The sequence below is a fragment of the Mizuhopecten yessoensis genome, unplaced genomic scaffold (genome assembly GCF_002113885.1).
Source record: "Mizuhopecten yessoensis strain PY_sf001 unplaced genomic scaffold, ASM211388v2 scaffold7479, whole genome shotgun sequence".
NCBI classification, from domain to species: Eukaryota; Metazoa; Mollusca; class Bivalvia; order Pectinida; family Pectinidae; genus Mizuhopecten; species Mizuhopecten yessoensis.
In genome coordinates, this window is record NW_018407068.1 from 259394 (window position 1) to 265966 (window position 6573).

The window sequence follows — 6573 nt, forward strand, 5'->3', positions numbered from 1 at the left end:
TACAGTGAAACCTATCTAAATCAACACTAGTGATAAATACAGGTTACACTACGTGAATACAGTGAAACCTGTCCAAACCAACACTAGGGAGGCGCATAGGTTACACTACGTATATACAGTGAAACCTATCTAAATCAACACTAGTGATAAATACAGGTTACACTACGTGTATATAGTGAAACCTGTCTAAACCAATACTAGTGATACAAACAGGTTACACTACGTGTATACAGTGAAACCTGTCTAAACCAACACTAGGGAGACATACAGGTTACACTACGTAACACTAGAGGGACACGTACACAGGTTACTAGGTGTATAAAGTAAAAAACTTTCTTAATCAACACAAGAGGGACACAAATATGACCACATATACTGTGATCTATAACAACAGTAGAGGGACACACAATCAGTTATGCATTATACAAGCTTCTCTAAAACCATTCTAATTGAATTCATTTTAACACCATTGACGAGCACGGGTTAATTAACAGACTGTGAACTGATGATATCTGGTCGTCTTTGGACACCAAAGCTTTGGCTTTGTTCAATAACATGGCACATGGTTTAATGATTGTATGTATGATAATAGCTCAATGTATGTGTGGGCAAGCCCAATTAATCTACGTGCATATATGTGGTAAATCGGCCCAATATAACAGGCTGATAATTCCGTTTGAACTGTAACAGGATTATACTCTGCCACTGTCCAAGTCCCAATGGCAACCAAGGTTCTCATTAGGAATAGTCTCTTCGTGTTCAGATAGTAATAGACACACAAATAAAAACTTTGCAGAATCGTCCCTATGAGTCTTTTCCGTCTGTTACTCTTTTAGCTCACTTTGGCTGACGTATTGGGTGCAGTTGATATATTCGTGAGTTTTGGTATCATTAAATCTATTTGGTGATATCTTTAATTTTACTTTATGTCTTAATAAAATAGACACAATCAGTATCATAAAAGTTCACAAAAGAATATAAATTCGATTGTATATCAGAAAAAATTCTTGATATCACTTACTTGATTTTTTAATAACATAAATTAATTAAACAGCCTTAATGTCATAAACTTATATCTGATGACATCACATTGAGTGAATGAATAACAAATCGGCACACCAAACAAATGAGCTTGGGCCATGGCGCAGGGCCGATCCCTCAGCGACTTTTGCTTCGGTTATGGAGAACAAGCACGGGAGATAATCCGAATATAGGTCTAACTTTTCTAAGGTTCCTCCGTCTAACCTTTCTTGACTTGATTTCTCGCCTAAACATTGAGCCTGGCCCCGGTTTCGTTAACGTTCCTCAACTCTAAGAAGCTTCTTAGTTAAGTTAATGCACGTTCATCAAACGCATTTTTCAGTAAATCTTAGCAAAGGAATTCGTTAGCGATTTTAAGTTCATGAAACCGGGGCCTGGCTCTATGTTTAGGCGAGAAATCAAGTCAAGAACAGTTATCAAATTTTGACTCTCTTTCTCAAGAGCATTGGCTAAGCTGACAGGATAATCACTTATGTGAGTAGGGTGTTATCGTCAGCATAATCATACAGGTTGGGTAAACAATATCATTAATAACAAGAGATCCCAGAGGGATCTTGGCGCCCACCTTTGTACCATCTTCATTAGTTCTTTGTCAGTTCGATATTTTCTCTTCTTTCCTCTAATCTGTTTGATCGAGTCATGTTAACAGTAAATGCACCTTGAGGTAACTTTTGATCTAAACTTAATACTGATGTGTATGAAAGCCAACCTTCAAAGTGAGTTTGCCATTTCACATATTTACTAGTAGAGTACTTAATGTGAAAGAAATAGAATCGATCATTGCAATATGAGAAAGATCTGTTTAGTTATTCTTTTAGTCCATTTTGTTTTTATGATCAGTCTCAAAATATAACATGCACAACGAAAGATCAAGGGGAACCTACATATAAGATTTGAGAAAAATCCCTCTGGTACTTCCCGAGAAATAGCAATAACAAACTTTCACTATCAAAATCCAAGATGGCTGCCTGTCTACCATGTTGTTTATCCGATCAGTCTCAAAAGTTGCCCTGCACAGCTATGGTCTAAGGGGAACCTACATATAAAATTTGAGAAAGATCCCTCTGGTACTTCCCGAGAAATAGCAATAACAAACTTTCACTATCAAAACCCAAGATGGCTGCCTGTCGGCCATGTTGTTTATCCGATCAGTTTCAAAAGTTGCCCTGCACAGCTAAGGACCAAGGGGAACATACTTATAAAATTTGAGAAAGATCCCTTTGGTGCTTCTGCATAAATAGCGATAACAAACTTTCACTATCAAAATCCAAGATGGCTGCCTGTCTACCATGTTGTTTATCTGATCAGTCTCGAAAGTTGCACTGTACAGCTAAGGACCAAGGAGAACCTACATATAAAATTTGAGAAAGATACCTCTGGTGCTTCTTGATAAATAGCGATAACAAACTTTCAATATCAAAATCCAAGATGGCTGCCTGTCGGCCATGTTGTTTATCAGATCAGTCTCAAAAGTTGCCCTGCACAGCTAAGGACCAAGGGGAACATACATATAAAATTTGAGAAAGATCCCTCTGGTACTTCCCGAGAAATAGCAATAACAAACTTTCACTATCAAAATCCAAGATGGCTGCCTGTCGGCCATGTTGTTTATCAGATCAGTCTCAAAAGTTGCCCTGCACAGCTAAGGACCAAGGGGAACATACATATAAAATTTGAGAAAGATCCCTCTGGTGCTTCTTGATAAATAGCGATAACAAGAATTGTTAAAGGACGGACAACGGACCATGGACGCCGGGTGATTTGAATAGCCCACCATCAGATGATGGTGGGCTAAAAATTGGGATAACCTAGGCCTGCATCAACCTATCAGGAAACATCTTTTGTGATAACAAAAAATAACCACGTTTGTGAGAGGGAGAGATAAAGAACCAGAGCCTCGTTTAAGAAGGATTTTACATACTTCATTTTGGTCTATAATGACTTTGTAATCTTCACATAATACTATAAGTAAGGTCTATTTGCGTTTTATACTAACTACAAGACTACGATGCATGCAAAATATGTCCCAGTTAACAGGAGTTGGGTATCGTTTGTACTTGTTAAAAGACAAACATGTATGTACGCTGTTTTTTTTATAAACTGCTTTGCAAAGTTTGCTATTACAAAAATGAGGGTTTGTTATTTTTGGGAGTTAATTCTTTGATAGGCTCATACTCGTGTGCCCAGTATATATCATAAGTGTCCTCAAAACATCAGCAGCATGGGAAGGCACACTAGAGATGTCTTTCTTGAGTTGTTCCTCATCAAAATCACTGAACTGCCTTAATTTCACCTTACGACTAGGCAACTTGGGGCAGCGCCGTTTATATTATTAAACCAGTCGCTAATATCACAGTAGAAATGATGTAGTTGTGATATAAGGATGATTGATTGGTTAGGACAACATCCAAAATGGATGGATCGCAACATTTACAAAACATTTATCTGATAGATGTCTGCCCCAAGTTGAATGGTCAAATTCACAGTTGATGTCATCCAGTATCAAAATGTTTCCGGTGGAAATAATATCAAGACCAAACGAAGTGCAGTCTACAAAACCGTCATCAGAGACTAGGCGGTCTGTAGGCGCCCATACAGAGCATTCTGAGACAGTTCAATGTCTTCATGTCGACCTACATGAAGATCTGATCTGGCATAGGCAGACACTCCTACAATGTATCATCAGGTTTGGTCTTGGTGAAAATAATATATCATAAGAGTAGCGTCTACTGACGGGGACACGTTACATCAGGCCGTATTTTTACATCAAGCTGTTTCTAACCTTCATTATGAAATTGGGTGAAACAATCCTCTCGAAGTCCCAAACAAGTGTTGTTACTTTTCAGACAGTAAATTCAAGTTGATCGCCCTGTTCTCTAATTTTTTTACTACTACTCCTCCAGGTCAATTATTCCAATTTAAATACCCGTGATAACCTCTCATTGTCCTGCACTGATTTTTTGGGTCCAAGATGGCTAATTTTACCCAAATAGGTAAACATTGTCTGATGTTACTCTTACCAAGTGTTGTTATTGTAATGATGTTTAGGCTCAGTAAATACAAAATGGCTGTCTGAAATTGGCCAAAACGTTTCCTAATTTCTTATTTAGTTCAGATAACAAACTATACAACCAGAACAGTCATGCATAATTACTCCGCCTCCTCTCTGTGTTCTTATCTTGATATACGTCCTTTGAATACCAAAGGGTAACAAAACAGTCATGACCAGTAGGTGACACAATTCCTGTCGGTTTCTTATTCATATATATGGAAGTTATGTTGCTCTAGAACATACCACACAGCAAACAGGGTTGTGTTTCCTGGAATAATATTTATTTAAACTTCCTTTCATAACCATATAATCAAGTGCTACATCATCAATGGTGCATGTAAAGTCTAATGCTGAACACATAACCGAGTTTACAGAATTTTTATTCTATTTTTGTTAGATAAATACTTTTCGATGGAATATTTGAAGAAATAAAATATTTTCTTTAAATTTGGTATCTTAAAACATAACATTAGTTTTAAAGGCAGGATTATTTGAGGAAATATTGATAAAAGCTTACAAACATTTCCCATCACCAGATACATGTACAATTTTCTATGAAGACAATGAAAAGTTATCTCCCTTCCTCATTTCTAAAAATTTTCTGCACAGATCAACGATTTTGTTATTAGAAATTTGCTTGTGCTCTTTTTAACACAAATTAGACAAAACAGCTATAGATTTTTAATTTATGCACTCTAAAAACATAAAGAGAATCAAACATAAAATCTGTTGCCCTTCCTTTCTCATATATAATTGTATTTACTTGAATTATAATAATAATAATACATGGACACTGCTGACTGAATACTTAGCACATAAACCATGTAATGAGTGAAGTAAAACGCCTAGTCTTTGTTTGGTGAAATCATCACTTCGACGTTCCAACATTGAGATATGTATACTTTTCAAGATATATATATTTAGCAATACAATTTTCTGTACATACTTTTTCATATGTATATTGCACTCAGACACAGAATTAGCACTACACATTCATCACCAATGTTGCTTGCCTTCATGGACTGATATCTAGGTTTCTAAGTTATCAGTTACAAGGAACTGTTACTACATACTATTACGAGAAAATTTATATAAAATGTCGGAGGGTATTCTGCCTTCCTGGCTCAACAACTTTAAAGAAGATGGTTGATTTTAGGCAGCTACGACAGGTTTCACTGCATTGAGCAGTAGACATTTCCACACTGACAGAAAACAACCTGTTGTTGTGGGCTGGCACAGACTTATTAGCAACAAGATAAATTTTACTTTAAAATAAACATCAACACCTTGCACAGTGTAAGCACAACTGGACAACAGTGAAAGGCACATTCAGTGTAGTATCAAGCAGACAGACAGTAACATATGTCATCACATTTTAAATGAGTCCAAACAATACAGATTTTGTGTTTCATGTGTCCTGGCCTGACATAGGGTAGGTACATGAAGTTGGGTGAAATATTTTATTTTTACTTACATACAACAAAAATCAAGAGTATTAAAATAATCATAAAAACTTGATGACTGACAAGAAAAAGTGAAACCTGCACCACAAATAGTTTTATTTTATATCAGTTGCTTTCAAGTATTCATTTGATTCACACCTAGTTGTAATACACATATTAAAAGGTCTTGTCTCTAATGATAATAAATTTTTTTTATAGTTCGGACATAGCTCTGTAAAAATCCTCCATAGACAGACACTTCAGTATGTCATGACAGAAGATTAACAGAGTCTACATAAGCGGTATGTGGGATATGGATATTCTACCCCAGGGTATTGGTTTGGCTCAGCCAAGGTCCTGACACAAAGTTCACCACCCCAGAAAAGGGGGAAATTTCCATATCCTACATACCTGCATATTGATTGATCATCCACCATTTAACAGACAATTTGGTAAAACATGACATAGAAAAGGCAAATGGAACACTAAATATAGAAAAAATTGTAGATAACATATCCACAATCTAAGGTCATATTTGGAAACAGCAGAAGAGGGTATGGTTTATTAAATGTACTTCTCAAATTTAAAGATTCAACCAAGACTTTCAGGGCAAGCTTATGTAAAAGCTCTTACGGTGGCGTTATAATTCACAGTTTTGGTTTGCCTTTGTACATGGAACCTTCCATCTAAATTTTATTGAAATTGGTTTATTGGTTTGTTGCAAGAAGTCAGAATTGTGAATAGTTTATGGACAAATGGCGATGGATGTAAGGCAATCACATTAGGTCAGCAGAGACTTTGTCTCAGGTGTTAGACCTAAGCAGAGACTTTGTCTCAGGTGTCGGACCTAAGCAGAGACTTTGTCTCAGGTGTCGGACCTAAGCAGAGACTTTGTCTCAGGCGTCGACCCTAAGCAGAGACTTTGTCTCAGGCATCGGACCTAATCAGAGACTTTGTCTCAGGTGTCAGACCTAAGCAGAGACTTTGTCTCAGGCATCGGACCTAAGCAGAGACTTTGTCTCAGGTGTCGGACCTACG